The sequence below is a fragment of the Calliphora vicina genome, chromosome 1 (assembly GCF_958450345.1).
Source record: "Calliphora vicina chromosome 1, idCalVici1.1, whole genome shotgun sequence".
NCBI lineage: Eukaryota > Metazoa > Arthropoda > Insecta > Diptera > Calliphoridae > Calliphora > Calliphora vicina.
This window is the reverse complement of record NC_088780.1, coordinates 143,029,433-143,051,878: the sequence shown is the minus strand read 5'-3', so window position 1 is coordinate 143,051,878 and position 22,446 is coordinate 143,029,433.

Here is a 22,446-nt window from a genome sequence, read left to right as displayed (position 1 = left end):
GATTATTTTTTTTATTCAGTTTGAACTGTCAATTCACTTGTGGTTGTTGTGGCGAAAAATACAACAAACCCAAAAGCAAAAACAAAAACAACAACAGGCAACTTTGACAGTTCACCTACTTTTAAACAAAAACAAAGTACATGGTGTGTTTGTATTGTTGTATTTGTTGAAGTGATGCAGTTACCTTACTAAGTGTGCCCTGATTTACATCTATTTGAAAATAATTCTACAAACTTTTTACCGATTTAGCCAGTTTTCAATACCATTCTTTTCTGAATGCATGTGCTTTTCAGCCAAATAACTGAGCCTACGGAAAATCGCTCAAATACAAATGTCCTCCCAAAATAGGAATTTTTATCATTTATAGATATACACACAACTTCCTCTACAAATAAGTTTTATATACTAGAAGTCACTGTTAATTTTGTGCAGTTAAATTAATAATAGCTATTCATCGTATGTAAGACCCACTTCTTTTTTAAATATAAAATCATTTTTGCACATCTGTAGCCATATTAGAAATAGAACTATCATGATAGTTCTATTTATAATATGGCATTTTTTAATATATTTAATATATTATATCAATTTCTAAAAAAAAAACTATGTTAAATGAAGATTTTACAACTGCTATGAAGATTTTGGTTCATTTTGAAAATGGAGCCAAAACATTCTCAGAATTCTCCAGCAATTGGATCAATTTACTTAAAAAAAAAAAATAATATTCTATGAAACAATAAAAATTTGAATTTCATTTGAACTACAATGGCTTGTTTTATGGTCAAATTAACTGAGTTTATTTTTTCTCTCTAATTCCTGTTATATTTTTATGCATTTCCAAGTCATACATACATAGAATTCGTATTCCGGTAGCAATAGAAATTTACTATCTGCAATTTACATATGTAATTTTTGGTGTTGACAATCATGCAATGAACATTTTCCATATCATATATAACCTAACATACATGCATTTCGACATTTGTATCGTAACAACACAAAACTAAAAAAAAAAAAAAAAACAAAGATAAAAATACATTCCAATAACATCAGTAGCATAAACTGATAAATGTTTTTATTGTATGGGTGGGGAAAGTCAAATTGTATACAACAAAATGTTGAGATATGAATGAAGTACACCAGGGTATGTGGTATTAGGCAGCATAACTATCGACACATTGAATAAAAGTTTCTTTTTGATAAACGAGTGTTAGTTATACATAAGTAAGAACATAACAGACCAGCATTTAAAACTCAAAAAACAAAACAAAATGAGAGAAATAGAAAAACCAACCACATGGCCCATAAAAACACAACTTCAGACAAACAACAATTATGCAGATTTTTATGTTAAACTTTTCAGTTTTTATCCAATTTCTTTTTTTCTGTTTATTTTTTTTTTTGTTCTAAAACTACGATGCAATGACAACTTGTAGTATCATTTGCCTAGATTGTTGGAAAATTACAAAACGTTATAAAATCTCATGTATACAAATATGGACATTTGATTATTCTACAAGTGTGTCAAGTAGGGCTACAAGTGCTCATACACTACTATCATCAAATGATAAAGAGGAGGAATTTTTAAAAATGCATGTTTGTCCGTCTGTCTGTCCATTAGACTGTCTGTCTGCCTGCCTGCATGTTTATGTAGGTGTTTTCATTCCGTATCATTGTCCTCAAATAGTAATTGTTGTATGTTATTATTGTTTGTTATACATAATTTAAAACTCGTTTTTTTTTTCTTTCTCAAATGATATGAACTTTTTTGTTATTTCTCGAAATTGAATAGTAATGAATTTGTAAAAGAAAATGTTTTAACAAATGTGGCTAAATAAAAGTGCAATAATGAATGAAGAAGCACTTTCAAAAATCATATACTTGCAGTTTTATAGTTTGTAATTTTATGCAAAATTTAGTTTTGTTTACTAGTGAGCAGTGAGTGGTTAAAAGAATACTATGTCATTTAGTTGCTGAAGTATCGTCGAAATTAAATGTGTAGCGAAGTAATTTTCGGGAATGATGCAGCATGTCAATACTGTAGCACATTTTTTGTACACCCAGGGAAATGCTGCAACTTAAAAATAAGAACATTAATTCAATAATGCTCATAATAATATAAAAATTATATTGAAATACAATAAATCAATAATATACAACTTTAAATTAATATTGTTCACCTAAATCAGAGCGGTAGGCGGAACATAGCTTTAGCTTTAACGCTGAAATATCATACCTAAATAAAAGCGACAATGTAAAGCTCAAACATAATTTAAAAACTTATATGGTAAAGTATTTTTGAGATTTTTTCAGATTTTTCGGAAGAGGTTTAGAGGTCGCTCAAATCGACTTTTTTGAGTTTTCTTCATAACTTTGTCAAATCCCACGATTTTCTTTACTTTTGAGAAAACATTTTAAAAGAAGAATGTCCAAGCTTTATTTTTGTGTGCCGCCGCCTTATTTCGGTATGCTGCATACAAATTGTATGGGCATGAAAAAAAGACCTACAAAATCGGGTTTGTCGGCCTTTTTTGAGTTTTCTTCTAAATTTGTCAAAACCCAAGATTTTCTTTACTTTTGAGGAAACGTTTTAAAAGAAGAATGTACAAGCTATATTTTTGTGTGCAAAATTTATTAGTTTTTGCAATGAATTGGCTCATTAAGGCGCCCTACATTACAATTTTTCGTAATCTTTCCATAAATTTTATAACTATAACTTTAAATTTTTTAGCAAAATGAAAAAAACTAACAATGCAGTTTGAAAGATCAATTACTTCTTAATAATTTAGGGACAACAATTTCCTTTATTTTATATACTGTGTTGGAGATATAGCTATGGAGCGGATTTTCATGCATTTAACTATAAATAAAATTATGCGCCTAAAAATATGCAGTAACTGTTGTCACCATTGAATGTTGAAAAATATAAAGGAACGACATTTAACAGTTTGTTGAAATACGTAAAAGAACAATATTAAAAGTATCTGTTACTTTCTCCATTTGTTACCAGTGATTTTTTAAGATCGTTACCAGTGAATGTTGAAAAATATGTATAAAAGAACGACATTTAACAGTATGTATGTTGAAAAATGTGAAAGAACGATATTAAAAGTACCTGTTACTACAGTTGTTCCTGTGATTTTTCAAAATCCTTACAAGTGAATGTTGAAAATATTAATTGTGTTGAAAAATATGAAAGAACGACTTAAATGTTACTTGCTATATTCAGTAACTGTTGTTACCAGTGATTTTTCAATCACAGTGATTAAATCACAGGTATGAAAATATCGCTCATCTCTATTCTAAACCTCTTCCGAAAAATCTGAAAAAAATCTCAAAAATACTTTACCCTATAGACTTTCAAAATATGCTTGAGCCCCAACAAAATTTTTTTCATATTTATGTAAACATTTTTCCGCGTTAATTTTTAATGTTTTTTTAGTAGGTATGTTAAAAAAAACGCAGATTTCAAAATTTTTAAATATGTCCTATCCAAGGTAAAATTGTATCCTTAAAACGATGGCGATATTGTTCAAAATTAAAAAACTGTTTGGTTTTTTGCATATTTTTAAAACTATGAAATATAAGAAAAGGCTGCAATGTCCACTTTTTTGTTTCTGTAATAAATGTGAAAATCCTGTATCTCTAAAGATTCTAATATCACTGAACCCGAATTCAAATACGCTGAATCCAGTTTTTTTAGGTTAGCTTTTCTTTTCGACATCATTATTTCGAAAGGAGGAGTTTGCACAACATACTCAATAACGGTTTAGCTTATTGAATAAACTAAAAAATCCGAAATTCCACAATAAAATAATATTCTTGCAAAATTTTAAAATTCTTATTCAAGATAAAGTGTTAAATTCATTGTGTGCTAATAAAAAACATCTGACGCTTTTTAAGCAACATTTTATTGCACATTTGCTTTTTTAATTATTTTCAAATTAAAAGCCGGCTATAAACTTTTCTATTGTTCTTTTTTATTCTTATTATTGTTTTATTTCGTAGACACATATGTATAATACATTGTACATGCATTTCTATTTCACAAATTTCACTTCAAAATTAATTTTTGTCAAAACAATAAAACAAAAGCAACAAAACACATACATAATATCATAAAACTTCATTAAATCAAATCTTCTTAAGTACTTATTTTAACGTATCTATGTATGTTTATGTAGGGTGGGCTCAAAAAATTGTCTAAAAAAAATACAAAAATCGCATTTGTTCTTTGAAACAAATTTTAAAAACATCCTGAATGTTCTTTATATCCTAGTCTTGTGACGAAAATTTTATGACTGGTATCTGCAATTTGAACTTGTGTTCCTAATCGGTAAAAATTTCACTGGAATTCTAGGGATTATTTATTTTGAAAATTTTGTATTCACAGTATTATTTCAGCATAGGTCAATTGTGATTTGTTGTCAATCGAATGATTCGATTATATTCATTAGGAAACCTAATCTGAATTATATCTTCATATTAGTTGAAAGCAAAAAATATTTTTTTAGCTTTTTCAAAATGGGGCGACCCTAATGTATATACTGTAGTATGTGAATATTTTATATTTGTTCAAATTGTGAGTGTGTGGGAATGAGTATTAAATACATAAATATATGTATTTATAATTTGCGATTTGTACTATTGTTTATTAAACATATATAGAACATACAAACATTAGGGTGGTAGCTAAACACAGGTTTTTGGACAAAAAATCATTTTATAGATTTTTTAGTCTCCTTTGAGCTCTATACACTCTGTTCACAATTTCTCTAATGTTTTTTATCCTCTCCAAAAAATAAGATTTGTAGAGATTACTTAAATCGTTATTTGTTTGTGAGATGATTTCATCAAATCTCTTTCAGCCGAGCCATTTCTTCAGGTTTGGAAACAAAAAATAGTCACTCGGGGCTTAATCCGGAGAATAGGGCGGATGGTTTTATATCATGGCAACTGCACGTGTATGTAGCCTTGTATTGTCCTGGCGAAAAAAAACTTTTTGCTTGCCCAAATGCAGTTACTATTTTTATCAAACGCTCATTAAATTTACCCAATAAGTTGGCATACTATTCGGCATTGCATCCCAATGACTTCATGACTTTATTGGCTGACTAACCCACCTTGGCCTTCTTTGGCCCCGACAACTCCACTGTTTTGACTGATGTTTGGTCTTTGATGTGTTGTAGTGGATCCAGCTTTCTCTCAGGGTTTCAAACACCCCTACGCAGTTGTCACACGATTGCGTTTGTGGTCGATTGTAAGCTAACGGAAAGCTTTGAAAATTGCAACCTCTGAGCTATGTGGGATGCCTATGGCTTCTCGCACTTTCAAGCTCCGATCGGCCAACATCATATCGTGAACTTGTTCAATAGTTTCGGGTTTAGAGACCTCATCTGAGCGTACAGAACGTTCGGCATCTTCCGTGCTTGTTCGGCATCTTCCGTGATTGTTCGGACGAAAATTAGTAAACCACCCTATATACCCTACACCACAATAGTGGGGAGGGTATAACGCGTTTGTGCAGTTGTTTGTAACGCCCAAAAATATTAGTCTAACACCCACCTTAAAGTACCGATTGACTTAGAATCACTTTCTGAGTCGATTAAACGATATCCATCCATCCGTCCGTCTGGCTGGCTGTCCATGTAAACCTTGTGCGCAGAGTACAGGTCGCAATTTTGAAGATATTTCGATCAAAGGACCAAGCCTATTGAAACTGGCTGAAATCGGTCCATTATTTCACCTAGCCCCCATACAAAAGTCCTTCCGAAATTGGACTTTATCGGTCATAAATGTTTAACAAGTAAGAAAGTATGGTCGGTCAAGCCCGACCATATAATACCCTACACTAAGTAAAAGAGTAAAAACATTTTTCTTTTAAAATTTCAATAATTTTTATTTTTGAGTGATTTTCGGAAGTGGGCCTTATATGGGGGCTATGACCAATTATGGACCGATCACCATGAAATTAGGTCGTGTGATTTGTGTCTATATGAAAGTTTACTATGTTGAATTTTGTGAGTATACCAACATTTTAAAGCGATTTATGCACGTTAAAGTGAGTTTCGGAAGCGGGTCTATATAGGAGCTATGACTAATGATGGACCTATCGTAACAAAATTTGGTGACATGAATTTTGTATATATAAAACTTATTTGGAGCGCAATTTGTGGAGATATATTTATAAATTAAACATTTATGACCGATAAAGTCCAATTTCGGAAGGACATTTGTATGGGGGCTAGGTGAAATAATGGACCGATTTTAGCCAGTTGCAATAGGCTTGGTCCTTGGGACGAAAAAATAATATTTACCAAATTTGATCGAAATATCTTCAAAATTGCGTCAAGCCCGACCATACTTTTTTACTTGTTACCATTGAAATTAATGTTACAGAGTTCCCATAGTACTTATCAAGCTTAGCCTTGGTTTCACTGCTGGTTTTTTCCGCAAAAACTACTGCTTTTCTCCATAAGTCTCGCGCTAGTCTGTTGTCAATGGCTGTTAAACACAAACTAAATAACGCAGCTTGTTAAAATTTTGACAGGTGTTAACTGACAGATACCCGTTGACAGGAGCAGTTTTGCCCTTTCAATTAAGAGGCGGAAAATTCAAAAAGTCACTGAATTATTGACTCGCCCTCATAATAATTATGCGGCATCGAATCCAATGTTTAAATTAGATCCAAAAGTTGCAGACTTTCGTTTATGACTCACTTTTATTTTGGTTTAAATTTGTTGAAGTCTCTTATTGCAATAAATATGTACCACACTAATGACAATAACTCATCCACGTTTTAAGTACAATTTTTTACTACACTTCTTACTTGTTTTGGTTTTTTTGTCTTATGTTCATTTAAATGTTTGTGATTTATCTCATATTTGCATTTAAATGAAATTATGCATGTATACAAGTATTTGTGTTTATTTTAAAATTAATTGCAATTTTATAATTTTACATGGGATTTTAGGCTTAAACATAATTATTATTATTTTTTTTTATTTCAATAAATCCTTTAATTAAAATTTCATGATACATAAAAATAAACTAATAAAATGTTTGAAAACCAACCTTTATCTAAATATAAAACCACATTTACAGCTAATTTTGAGCAAAATCATTTCGAGCAATATCCATATTTGTATACCATTCACCACTGTAGTACAATACAATAGGTTGGCAATGACATTTATGATGGAAATTACATTTTTGTATGATAATAAAGCTCCTAGAATCAAAGATTATAAACCAAAAGAAGCATAAACGTTATGAACAAGTTTCATCTACAAAACTAAATAATTCATATTAAAAAATTTTATTTATAACATTTAAGTACTAAAACCAGATTCTTGTTAACAAATTTTGCCTGTTCTGATCTTTAAATATAAATTTCAATAACAATAACAAGATATTCCATTAATTAAAATGTCCAGGCTGTTTTGGCATACATTGCACAGTGGGGCAGAATCAAAATATTTCGCAAATAAATCTGACATTTCTAACTGCCTGATGCGTTTGGTATTTAAGTTTTTTTTATATACGGACCCGAAAAACCCATCAGACATGCCAAATTTTTAAATGCTTTTAAATCTGAGGTTTGTCTAAAATCAAAGATTTTTTTATATTCTTTAAGGATGTAATTTAAAGTTTATTATTTAACATATCAGAAAGAAATTTTCTACGTAGGAAGACTTTTTGTAATTACACTGTCCAACAGCATTTTTGGAATTCTAGAACACTTAGCCTAAATTCAAAATTTCGATTAAAAGAGATTAAGTCCAGAAGGGTTTAGGAAAGGCTATTTTGAAACAAATTTCCAAGAAAAATTTAAAAGCATTTTAATTTTTATCTAGGCAGTTGCGACAAAAAACAAAAATTCAACATTTTCTCAGTTTTATAATTCTAAGGGCCATTATTACAACTTGCCTTTAAGTTCGAAATAGTTAAAGTTAACTTTAAGGGTATCTTTTTCTATTGCTTAAAGTTATCTTTTACTATTAGGAACTTAAAGGCAAGTTGTAATAATGGCCCTAAATCTATTATTTTTGGAACCGTAAAAGATATAGCTATGAAAATTGTTTAATTTTTAACAAACAGAAATAATTTTTTGAAATAGAAGAAATTCAAATTTTCAAAATTCGTGTAACTCAATAACTATAAAATATAATAATATTTTAATATTCTAGAGGCACCACACAAAATATCAATCGTTTAAAAATGTTGCATGTCTAAGGTGCCATAGTTTGAGACCTCACAGCGCCGTTCCTTAGGGGTCCGTCATCAAACTTGAATAATCCTAACTAGCTGATCATACCAATCGGATCAGCCGGTTAGAAATGACAGATTTATTCTTAATATATTTTAATTATGTCCACTGTTCATAGTTGCAAATGAAACAAGTTAATGCATGAAAATTAATTCACCAACAGTCCTAACTAACAAAGGCCAAAGAGCACACATTTACCTCATACATATTTTGTAATATGTGTTGTTTATTTATATGCTGGGAACATGCATTGATACCTTCCAAACTTAATCAAAATATATCAAAATTTTGTAACTGTCAGAATTGTATGTAATAAAGTTGCTTTGATACTCGTGCGCAACCTGTCAAATGTCACTCTTAATACATTCTCATTGTTAGAACAAAAACCCAACTGTTAATGCCTGTAGCTGACATAAATATGAATACATTACATAATTACATATTTAAGTAAAGAATTCTATAAAGGCATACACTATATCTGTGAACTTTTGACAAAACAACTTAAGTGGAATTTTAAAATTTTTGAGGAGAGCGCAAAAACTGTTGAATTTATCGATCAATATTTTATTATTTGTCCTTGAAGAACTATATTATTTGTCTCAAAGAATTATACAAAGGATAAATAATAAAATAATTATCGATAAATTCAACAGTTTTTACGAATTAAGTTGTTTTGTCAAAAACAAATCAACAACAACTCCAAATAATTAATTTTTTTTTTATGATATCTCAGAAACTAATATTCGTAAGAAGCAGATGAGCGTTTTGAAAAGTTAGTTTTATTATAAAATAAAACTAAGATATTTTCTTATTTCGACTTAAGATATTTTGTCCAAACTGCACAGATATGCATAAATATATTTTCTGTTATGTATGTGCATTGTTTGGTCCTAAAATGATTATAATCGAATACATACTTATGCGTATACGTAATATTGCATTTTGAATAAGTAATACTTAAGCCTTCTTTACATTGTACCACAAGTAATATGATCTGTCAAAATTTTGTGTAGAAGAGTTCGATGAAAACAAAGCACAAAAAATACTAACAGATAACTCTTATTACCTTACTTCATACGGATCGTGTAAAACCAAAAACCTACAGTCAAACGATTTTTATAAAAATTTTTTTTGGCATGAATTTTCATATTATTTTTTAATCGTAAAGTCATACGCAAAATCTTATAATCTAAAGTCCCCTTTAGATGTAGAAAAAGGCTCGTAACTACTCAGAAGTCACCGCTAGAAAGGTAAACTGTACACTCTAATAAATTTTCATGTAAATTTCCTACATTAATAGTAGGAAACTTTTCTCCTTCTATAATTAGGGTAAAAATACATGTTGTGTGTAAATTCAAATATTTTTTTTATAATAAATGATTTTTTTTTTTTTTTTAGAAATAAATTTTTGACAATTTGTATATTAAACGTTTGAATTACTTTACACACTTTATGTGTAAAACTTCAATTTATGCACAATATATGTAATTTTAAATATAAAATGCTTATTATATTATAAAAATTTAAAATAAAACATTTTGTTTGTATTTTTGCTGAAAAAAGTATGTAATTGATTTTGATAAACATATTGTGCTTAAATTTACGCATATTGTGTAAGTTTACATGAAAACTTACTTACTTTATAGTAGTAGATTTACATGCATTTTTAGAGTGTATGAGCAACCCCCATTATTTTTGTATCCCTAATATTTCTAGAAAAAACTTATCCTCTATCTCCAGTTGTTTATGAAAAATAAAATATATCGTTACCTAAAACACAAAACGCCATAACTGACAAAAAATTAAAAATCGACTATTTCATAAATTCCGATGTACCTTACCAAAGTACACCATCTCAAAAAAAATCAGACTTTCAAATATAGGGACTTTATTGACAAAATTAAAAAGCCCTAACAGCAACACCGGTTTCATTTAAAACGCAAAATGACGTAACTACTTCCATTTTTTATACAACATTGGCACAACTGACATATCAAATCTTTGTATTTCGTAAAATTAGTGCGTAGAAGAAATAAATGCTACAATTTAACCAATTATATACCGAAATTTAAATATGCACTCAATGAATGCTATTGCTGAATGCAAAACAAGCTTAGAGAATGGAAGAATTGGTATTCAACAAAACCGTATGAAAGGTAAGAAATACCTTGGATTTTCTAGAGGAAATGTAACTGACTGTAAGCCTAGAGACATGAAAGACACATGTAAGTTAAAGTTTTGAGAAAAATGAAATTACAACTACTACAGGATTTAAAAAAGCTGCTATCTGCAGACTCCTATTACTTCCATGAAACATTCCAGTTGAATAACACTCTGCTACAAAATGCCACTTTTTGTCAGAACTTGAAAAGCCACCTAGTGGAGGTTATAGGCCTAGGTGAGAACATACTAAAACCGTTTTCAAAGATTTTGAAACACCCTCAAAATTTTTAGTTATTTTGAAAAAACTGTTTTAGGGTAGGTCGTAGTACTTTAGTACCTCTAACTTACACATTTTTAGACCGATTTCAAAATTTTAAACAATTATAGTTAGGTAAAGAATTAAGGTTTCATTAAATGTATGTATATTCCTAGAAATTGTTTAAGTTTTTATAAATAGTTTGGCTTTCTTTTTTATTTTTTTTCCTAATTTTTCAAATTCAACAATAGTTATTTTAATTTTTGTCTATGAAACCCTATTTTTTTGCACAGCATTTTATAGACAATTTTTTTTTTATATAGACAAAAATGAGATATTAGTTGTTAAAATCGGTTTATACTTGCAAAAGTTATTAAACTTTTTCGAAAAAAGTTTTTTTATAGTTTCTTGTTTTGTTTTTTTATTCATATGGGCTGGGGGAGAAAATACTAAAAAATGTGTTAATGAAAAGTTGAATAACTTCTACAATTTTCGTCCGATTTGAATTATTAAAACGATGGTTTATTAAGAACTAAATTTCCTTAATACATTGGTATAAATTTCCGTATAAGCTTCCGTATCAAAATAAGCAATGGAAAGCGATTAAAATCAAAAAAGTTGATAAATTTTGTTTTTCTTTTAGATATTCTTAACAAAAGCAATACTTATAACTAACAAATGTATCAAAAAATGCACGTCATTTTAAAGCGTTATCAGTTTTCTTTTTAACCCCATTAAAAAATTTAAAGTCGGACAGAGACTGACTGAGTTACAAATCGATAAGTTCACCGACATAACTGAAAACGGTTTTTTCAGAATAACTTCTGAATTTGAGGGTGTTTTGGAAATTTTTTACACAATTTCTAATGTACTCAGCAAGCCCTATAACATACGCTAGGTCGTTTTTCAAGTTTTTTTCCATCGTAGCACCGTTTAATTATTATCTGTTTTGCAATATTTAAGAAAAAAGTATACTGTAATAATGTTTTATTCGTTAATAAAATGCATTAATCTCGTCCTTTATTATAAAATATAAATATACTGAATTTCCTAATAATGAATTCAGTGCTTTCATAACAGTGAACACTAGAACCTTTTTTTAAATGCTTCAACTAGTCCGAAGATTATCAGCAAGCTTTGAAAATTCTAGAGAAAATTCAAGTTCTAAATGGGAAAGAGGCGTGCAAATGATGGAAGAATACTAAAAATATTGTGCAGGAACAAAGAAGAGAAGCAATATTTGATTTATGTTGTCTATGATTATCGCAAAAAATATCAGCATTTTTAAAAATTAATTGTACATATTTTGGTTTTCTATTTTGAAAAATTTTCATGAAAATTCAATTTCTTTATGGGGACTTGGAGGGGTTGGCGATAGAGGGGAAGTTTGTTCTAGAGAAATATTGGGAATACAAAAAAATTGGTGATTGCTCATAAATTTTACCTCCCTAGGGGTGACTCCTGAGTAGATACGAGCCTTACATTTACCCCCAATTTCGTTCTCACGAACTTTAACCCTCGTGCGGCACGCCTATTTTTAATAGATCGAGCTGAAACTTTTGTCAAATTATTTTTAACCTAACCTCATACAAAATTGTTCTTCGTTTTTTGAAAATCGAAAATAAAAAAATCTAGATATTCAAAATAGACCATAAATGGGGGTAGTGCACTAATTTTGCAGTTTGCACTAATAGTTATTGATAGTGCAAAATCAGTGCAATCACTTTGTTCATATTTAGTGCTGAGTTGAAAATTAGCAGACTCACTAAACAGTAGTGATAGTAAGTTAAAAAATTTTGCACTCAAAATATCAAAAATCAACTAATTGATTTTAAAAAATGCAGTCATCAGTTTTTCGCAACTATTTTTCTAAATTTTTAAGTTCAAAATGGTTTAAGTTTATTTCTGTGCACTAATTTGAAACTTAAGACTAATACTTCATTAAAAATAACAAAAAATATTTAAAATTTTTATTTTTCGAATTTGAATTCAACAATTTCATGACCTCTAATTTTGGAAAATTTTTTGATATTACGTTTAATGCAGCTTTTTTTAAACTGCTATTCAATAGGTATTATATATCCTATTTGAAGGCAATTTTCGTAGTATTGTCGTATTTCAAAAATATATTGAATATTATTGCTTATTTAATATTTAAAATATTCTATTTATATCCCAGTAAAAACATTCTTAAAGCAAACATTTACTGTTGCACTGCCATAGTAACATTTCGTAGCTTAAATCTGGAATAAATAAAAACGAAAGGAAGTAAAAATCTACCTAAATCAAAACCTTCGTTCAACAATCTAAAATTTGAAAAGGTAAACTTGTCATAATCTTATAATCAGTCGCATTGTCGAAATTATTATAACACAAATATTCATATGAATTTCCATAAATGTATACATGTATGTATAACATAACTACATCCATAGATGTATTTTGACAGCATTAACATATATTTGTTTGTTTAAACATGTATGACAACCACATCCAAACGCACACTTTTCAAAGCATACAAACTCATACAATAATTTGTATATTGTATTTAAACGAATTCTCCTTCCTAATTTTCGCCTCCCTCATACACATGTATTTCTTATGTACCTTCTTCTACTTATTCTAATTATAGTAACAATTAGAATTTAATTTCATTGCACTTGTTCTTCAATTTGACGTAAGGGTCCCCTATGTCCTCACATATGAGGAAACAACCTGAAGAGGGGTGGCATAATAGTAAGAGAGTCTGATTATAACTGTTTGCATACATTGATGTGTATGTGTGTATTTGTTTGTATATTTGTTTGTCTGTTTAGCCAAAAACTAATATGAAAAGTATCCTTTTGAGACATGAGTATTAGAGTGACAATCAGTTGTATGGAAAAAAATTTTTGTTAAAATTTTGAAGAGTGCCGGGTGGAATATTGTGACACTAGGCCTAAATGTTAAGTGCTGAAAATTTGAGCCAAATCGGGCAACGATTTCTGGACGCGCATCGAGGTCAAAGTTCAGATATATGCAAAATTTTACTGTTAATATGGAATAAATAGGTGAAACTCGTTAACTTTCTGCATTGTTTTCTAGAAATGTGTAGATTTATTTATATTAATGAATATTACATTAAAAATTTTTTTTTGGAAATTAGCCCTGTATCTCCTTTGGTTCAAAATGACCCAAAAACTGTATTATCGCCAAAATTAGAGAAAAATGCAAATTTTTCAGTTTTTGAAAAAATTTTGCTACTAAATAAATACTTTTGCAATTGAATGTAAAAGAATCGAAATATGTACGTAATTATCGTTGTAATGAGATATAAATGACAAAATTTGATTAAAAAATTTCAAAGTTATTACAAATTCGCCAGACCATTAACGTGTTTCAGGCCAATTGAACAAAAAATTTAGGAAAAAAATTAAGATATTTCGAGAAAAATTAAAATAAAAGCTCATTTTTACTTAAAATATGTCCATATTTACTTGTATATGAGTTTTTGTCTTCGTAGGATATCGTTAACCTATTCGCAGGTAAGGCCAAAAAAAATAATTTTTTTTAACGGCTGTTTCAAAACTCCATTTTCAAATTTTTAAAAATTTTGTTAAACAAATTTCAGATTTTTTCGATCATCACATTGGGGTTTATTGAGATCAAAATAGGGAATAAAAATATGAAAAAATTATGTCAATACCTCTTACAGTTTTTCCGTACCTGCGATTTAAATTTTGCGTTTTTCAAGAAAAACTAATTTTTTGTCCATATTTAGGCGAATGAGTCCAATTTCCATACTGTTATAAATTTTAAGTAAAACCTATTCACAATATTATAGTCCTTGTAATTTTAAATATGTTCTGAAAGTTTTACTAAAATCGGAAAACGATAACCTTTAAATCGTGAAGGTCAATGGTCAAATTTTTCAATATTTGGAATTTCTAATGAAAAGATAGCGAAATGTTATATGTTGTTGGGCCGATTTTAATGCAACTTAAGGAAAATATAACATAAAGTCCAGAATTTAAAATAACAGCACAAAAATGGAAATTAACCCTTAGCAGCACTTGGGGTTCAAATTACCCTCAACTTTTAAAATCACGAAAAACACAACCATTTTGACCCCAAGTCCTCTTAAAGGTTAAAATCCATTTTTGCACTGTTGTTGTAAATGCTAGACACCAATATATATTTTCCTCAAGTTTCATGAAAATCGGCCCAAAAATATATAACATTTCGCTATCTCTCCATGAAAAATTCCAAATATTGAAAAATTTGACCTTTGACCTTCACGATTCAAAGGTTATCGTTTTCCGATTTTAGTAAAACTTTCAGAACATATTTAAAATTACAAGGACTATAATATTATGAATAGGTTTTACTTAAAATTTATAACAGTAAGGAAATTGGACTCAATCGCCTAAATATGGACAAAAAATTAGTTTTTCTTGAAAAACGCAAAATTTAAATCGCAGGTACGGAAAAACTGTAAGAGGTATTGACATAATTTTTTCATATTTTTATTCCCTATTTTGATCTCAATAAACCCCAATGTGATGATCGAAAAAATCTGAAATTTGATTAACAAAATTTTTAAAAATTTGAAAATGGAGTTTTGAAACAGCCGTTAAAAAAATTTATTTTTTTTGGCCTTACCTGCGAATAGGTTAACGATATCCTACGAAGACAAAAACTCATGTACAAGTAAATATGGACATATTTTAAGTAAAAATGAGCTTTTATTTTAATTTTTCTCGAAATATCTTAATTTTTTTCCTAAATTTTTTGTTCAATTGGCCTGAAACACGTTAATGGTCTGGCGAATTTGTAATAACTTTGAAATTTTTTAATCAAATTTTGTCATTTATATCTCATTACAACGATAATTACGTACATATTTCGATTCTTTTGCATTCAATTGCAAAAGTATTTATTTAGTAGCAAAATTTTTTCAAAAACTGAAAAATTTGCATTTTTCTCTAATTTTGGCGATAATACAGTTTTTGGGTCATTTTGAACCAAAGGAGATACAGGGTTAATTTCCAAAATTTTTTTTTAATGTAATATTCATTAATATAAATAAATCTACACATTTCTAGAAAACAATGCATAAAGTTAACGAGTTTCACCTATTTATTCCATATTATCAGTAAAATTTTGCATATATCTGAACTTTGACCTCGATGCGCGTCCAGAAATCGTTGCCCGATTTGGCTCAAATTTTCAGCACTTAACATTTAGGCCTAGTGTCACAATATTCCACCCGGCACTCTTTGAAATCTAAAAAAAAAAAATCGGCTGTCACTCTAATGAGTATGAAACCATTTAGGAACAACTATTATTGTGCCATAAACACTCATACATACTTCCATACTTATATGTATATGTACATTAGACTTGTCTTTAAAAACTAGATTGGTTTTGGATGATTCTTATTTTATTTCCTAGTACCTCAAGCTAACTAATGCCAAATTTGGCATCAATCGGATAACGATTGAACAATAGCACTTTTTTAATTTCTTAAAGAATTTAGCTTTTAATGCGTTTTTTTCTCACCAATATTATCACGACTTAAATTTTTTAAAACTCAAGAAAATTTCCGAGTTTTACCAGGAATTTTTTAACTTTTTTTTTCTTTATCTCCTGAAAATTCCTAAAATATAATACCCTACACTAAGTAAATATGCAAAAAAAAACTCCTTTGAAATTTCAATAATTTGTATTTGTGAGTGATTTCCGGAAGTGGGCCGATGGGAGCTATGACCAATTATAGACTGATCACCATGAAGTGATCAAAGTAATTTATTTTGAATTTTATGAATATACCAACATTTTTAGAATATTTATGCACGTTAATGTGATTTTCGGAAGCGGGTCTAATATGGGATCCGTTGCTAATTATGGACCGATCATAATACAATTTGGTGAAATAAATTCCGTATATATAAAACTTATTTGGAGCGAAATTTGTGTAGATACCTATACAAGTTAAACATTTATGACCGATGAAGTCCAATTTCGAGAGGACATTTATATGGGGGCTAGGTTAAATAATGAACCGATTTCATCCAGTTTCACTAGGCTTCGTTCTTGTGCCGAACAAATTTTATTTTTATTAAAATACCTTCAAAATTGCGACCTGTACTTTGCGCACAAAGTTTACAAGGACAGACGGACAGACTGATGACCGGATTCTGAATCGATCGGTATACTTTAAGGCGATCGGTATACTTTAATCGCTCTAGCCATTCTCACGTGATGCGATTACATACGTGGACCATTTCATTTTTATATGTTGGGCATTTCACGACAAGTGAACCAACTTTTGAAATCCATTTCTTCTGATCGGGATGAATTGCACCGAGGTTAGTTCTATTAGATAGTAATTGAGACACAATCAACAAGATCGGTCGAGAACTCTCCGAGTTAGAGGGGGTCAAAATTTGACATTTTGGCCAAACATGTGTTTTTTCTCATCCATGTAACTTACTACATATTGTTCTTAGCCAAATGTGTTCTAAATAGTTCAGATAGCCATTTCTTCAATCTTTCAAATATAAAAAAAATGTTTACATTTGTTCCCGAAATCAAAAACTTTTTTGACTTTTTTTCCAAAGGGACCATTTTTTCTCTGAAAAGAAAGCTTAGATATTTTCCTTGAAGACCTATTTGGTCGCTTAATGGGATTCGAGTTTGATATCTATCAAAATAAATGTTTTGTAACTCAAGAAATTTTTTTTGCTCAAAACAAACCTTAGGTCTTTTCTTTAAATACCATTTTGGTCGCTTAGTGAAATGCGAGTGTGATATCTATCAAAATAATTATTTTGTAACTCAAGACATAAAATGTTTGACTTTCTTTTGAGAATAAATAGAAAGCATCTTCAAAAGAGCTCAGTACTCGGACTATTTAGTAGAAAACGTTATAGCCAATGCAGGTTTAAAAACATACAAGGCTCAAAACATTCCTGACAAGAACTCGGCCAAAGACAGAGCACGGAAATTGAAGTCAAATTTTATAAAAAAAACAATACCTGCTGCATAATGGATGACGAAACGTATGTTCTGAAAAAGTTTTCGCAGCTTCGGGGTATATATTTTTATGTTTCTGATGCTCGAGAGAATGTTGTAGAAAAGCAATATGGAGTTACGGCAAAGGAAGTCAAACATTTGTTACAAAGGACTCTATAAATACCAAGGAATGTTTACAAAAATAATGGTTCCATTCATAAGACTTCTTAATGTGTCTATTTATTTTTGGCCTAATTTGGCATCCTGGCATCCTATGGTAATCAAGGTCTTGAGTGGTACAAGAACAATACTGTGGTATTTGTACCAAGAGAGACAAATCCTCCAAACTGCCTGGATAGATATTGGGCTCTTGTTAAAAGAGAATTGAAGAGCACAAAAAAGCTGTCCTAAAGTGGGGTAGATTTTAAACGGATACTTAACGGATACTTAATGGAAGGGTTTCCGGAAAAGGTTCATAAATTCATCACTATTGATTAGAACTATAAAATTAATATTGTTTTGTAAGTTCTAATAATAATTTCAATCAAATAAAAACAAAATCAAAATTGTAAGTTTAGTGGTTTCTTTATTATTAATATTTATGTATGTTAAGATTTTTTCGATCTCAATCCTTACTTGGTAAGAGAGACACCACTCTACTGTTATGATCCCACACATTTCTATAGATTTTATGTACAATGGTAACATAATATCTCATTCCAAGCTGTAGGTTAACTATTATAATTCCCACTAAACAGATCCATCCCAATTTCAGCCAAACATCGTAAAAATATAAAAAAGTAATTCAGACACATGCTGTCGAAATTACAATTTTCTTTTTAATGGATCTCCGATCTCGTCAATTTTTAGCTAAGCTTCTCACAGAGGCAAGGACTACATACGTAGTCAGCTTAAAGACTTTCACAATTAATGTTCTCCAAATATTCGATAATAACTAATCCAATCCGGCAAATTTTCATCCATCTACGTACAATAGTAACAAATTAATTCTTCAAAGTTTTACGGATTTCTCTAATACTGAGGTGAGGTTCCATGTCATCTAATAATAACCACATATATTTCTACCAAATTACGTAAAATTATAAATACAATGTTTCAGTCAAAGTTACATTCAAAATTATCTAATTACTTTATATGGGAGAAAGCCACGCCACCGAATATTTTCAGCGAAAGTATATGAAATTATAAAATAATACTTCCGCAATTATACTTCTCTAAATATTCGAAAATAACTATTTACTTTGTCACCCCTGTGCCGAAGGAATTGATTTGTATAATGTTTGAAGACTTTCACAATTATGGTTCTCCAGATATTCGAAAATAACTATTTACTTTGTCACCCCTGTGCCGAAGGAATTGATTTGTATAATGTTTGAAGACTTTCACAATTATGGTTCTCCAGATATTCGAAAATCCAATCGATCCCATTTTCAGCCAAATTCCGTATAGTACTAAGAAATTAATTCGTACAAAGTTTAAATACTTTTACGATAATAGTTTTGCATCATTAGCTCTTTAGTAGAAAATAAAACCTCTCAAAGCAAATCTATTTTTTAAGGGCAGATCTAATGTATACATGTACATGCAAATAAGGACAATATGAAAAGTATTTTTAAGATATAAAAAAATGTGATTTGTACTTTAAGCTGACTACTTTAATCGCAATTATTTAAACTATATAAATGGTTGGAAATATATTATGTTTGATTATTTTCTGGCTTACAAAGTAAAAATAACATAGCCCACATACGAGCTATGTGTCATTAATTCATTACATAAATAAAATATATTTTGAATATCTTTTTAAATAACTTTTCTGCCTATTTTCGTACTTCAGTAAATATTTTCCAATTATGAAATTGTGTTTGTAACTATTTAAATTGTGTAAATGAAAACAGTTTGTCGTGCAATCATATGCCAGTAGACAGCATGTATCAGAGTGTCGTTCAAGTTGTATATTTATGTGCGTATGATGGTATATACATTTATATATATACAAACATTGTTTACGTCACACAGTGAGGTAGATGTGGTCGATTTTGACAGCCTTTATCTCACCTTGTATTCTAACCATATGGTCACAAATTTAATTTTCTTAACCCCGATGTCCTCCTCTATGAGTCGTTCAAACATCATTTTGCAATCGAACCTGAACATTCAGATTTATTACAACTTTTTTTTTACTATCGATCCCACTGTGCACCAGTTTATACATGCATACATATAAACAATTATAGGTTGATAGGTAGGTTAAGAGGGCAAGTAATATCGCACGTATCCCATGTTATGAACACTTATTTAATTATAGATTTTCGCCCTTAAGGTACTCATTTAATTCTATTATTTTGCAACATTAACCTTGTTGTCATAAACGTCAATGTGTGTACCACCTTAATGATTAAAAATTAATAAGGCATGTTTCATTTAGCCGTCAATTATAATACAGACTTATAATACCTTGGTGGCAAAAAATATCAAATGTTATAAAAATAGAAAATAATGTGATAATAAATGAATTAGTTTCATTCTGTGGAGGGGTGCACGAGCATAATAAATGTATTCAATATTTTATGAATAATATTATGTAAATATAATGTATAGTATTTCTTAAGAAAATAAAATAATTAAAAGATAATTTATATATAAAAAAATTAACATAAAATTAGCTAAAATGTGTGAGGCTTAATTATACACATGTACAAATTATTATAAATGTTGACTATTACTACGTTTATACGTAGCCTATTCGCAAATAAAAATTATTTGCAGTTAACTAACTCTCTGTTTATATGTAACTTTGGTTACGGAAAATTTTTATTTTTTTAAATGCAAAAATGAAAGAATTAAAAATTCTTGTTTGTCTTACAATTCAATTAATGCAAAAACGCAATGAAATATTTAAAAAACTAAAGAAAAACTAAAAACGTTAAAAAATATGGCAATGTTTAAACTCTTATTTGCAAATAGTGTCGTTAATCAGGAATTGTTTTCGTGAGTTAGCTATTTGCAAATAAAAAGATAATTAACTGTTTATACGGCAAAGTTTTCTAATTACAATATTTTTATTTATAAACGTAGTATATGTCATACACTTATTTAAGAGATATTTTAAGTTTTTCATTTAAGTTGTTTGTAGAATACTGTTCTCATAATCCATGACATTTATTTTCCATTTTTTATTGGTCAATTAACGAAGTTTTTCATTTAAGTTGTTTGTAGAATACTGTTCTCATAATCCATAACATTTATTTTCCATTTTTTATTGGTCAATTAACGAATTACTATGTTATTGCTGATACAAAGGCAAGAAATCAAAATTATTGTCGAACATTTTGTAATAACGAAAAAATATTTTTTTTTTATTATAACTACTGTCTGTAACGACTTCCTGCAACACTTATCATGTTTATAAACATGTTCATCAGTAGAAGCTTCTTCATTAAATGCATCTATTTAAAACATAATGGTGACACTTGAATTTATTGCGATTATGAGATTGCTTAAAATATTACTTATACTACTTGTTATAAGTGTAAGGTACATGTTTCTCTCAAAGCATTAAAAAAAGCTTTCCAAATTATTTAAGGACAAATAATAAAATAACTATCGACCAATTCAACAGTTTTTACGCACTCCTGAAAAATTTCAAAATTCCACTTAAGTTGTTTTGTCAAAAGTCCACAGATATACACACAGCGTCAAAAGTTAGTATACACTACCAAATTTTTTGATTTTTTTAAGATCATGAAAATCATTATAGTCCGAGTTCAATCTTTTTTTTTCGCAATCGAATCTATTATTGACCCCAATCTCAAACAAACCGAAACTTTAAAATTTTAATCGATAGATAAATTTTAGGATTTTCCTTATTTAAAAAAAAAATCAAATAATTTTTGGTGTATACTCACTTTTGAGGCTCACTGTATATGTACTTTTGTGTAAAACAATTATTATAACCGGAATAACAAAATCAAATAACTCTTTCCCCATATTTTAGGTCTAGGGTTTTGTATTATACAGGTGTAGCCCTTATAAAGGAGCAATGTATAGTTATGAATTGATATTCACAAAATCCTATAGTAAAATATATGCATGTTTGAAACAAATTTGTGTTAAATTTATTATTATGGTTTATTTCCTTTAAATAAACTGAATTACTTTAATTGCAAATATAAGTGAACAGTAGTTTACAAATTTTAACAACTCCTTATTTATTTGAATACATACACTTTATAATTTACAAGAATACACTGGTAATACAGTTAATGTTGACTCCAACTGACAGCAACACGCTGTTACTATTTATATACACAGTGCCATCTTCTAGTAGTTTTATAATTCATCTATTGGAAAAAGCTAGAATGTTCTATTTCCACAATGATAACCTGTTGGTCTGATATGGACTAAATATGGATTCAAGAAGGATATGGTTTTGTGATATCTGTTTACATGAAACAAATGTTAGCTGATTTTTGTATGGATAATATTATTCTATGGGCAATTATTTACCATAAAGCCACATTCTGGGAAGACATTTCTATAGTATCTTACATATTACTTACATAATTGGTGGAAAGACCAAATGGAGGAAACTCTAAAAATTAGTGATTAAATAAATTGCAGTTAGAATGTGAATGATGGAAACGCTTGGAAATCGTTCGTTAAGCAGCCCTATCCATTCACTGGTCTAATATTACTATGAAAAGTTGATTTAATTAATGGCTTTAAAACTTTGTAAGCT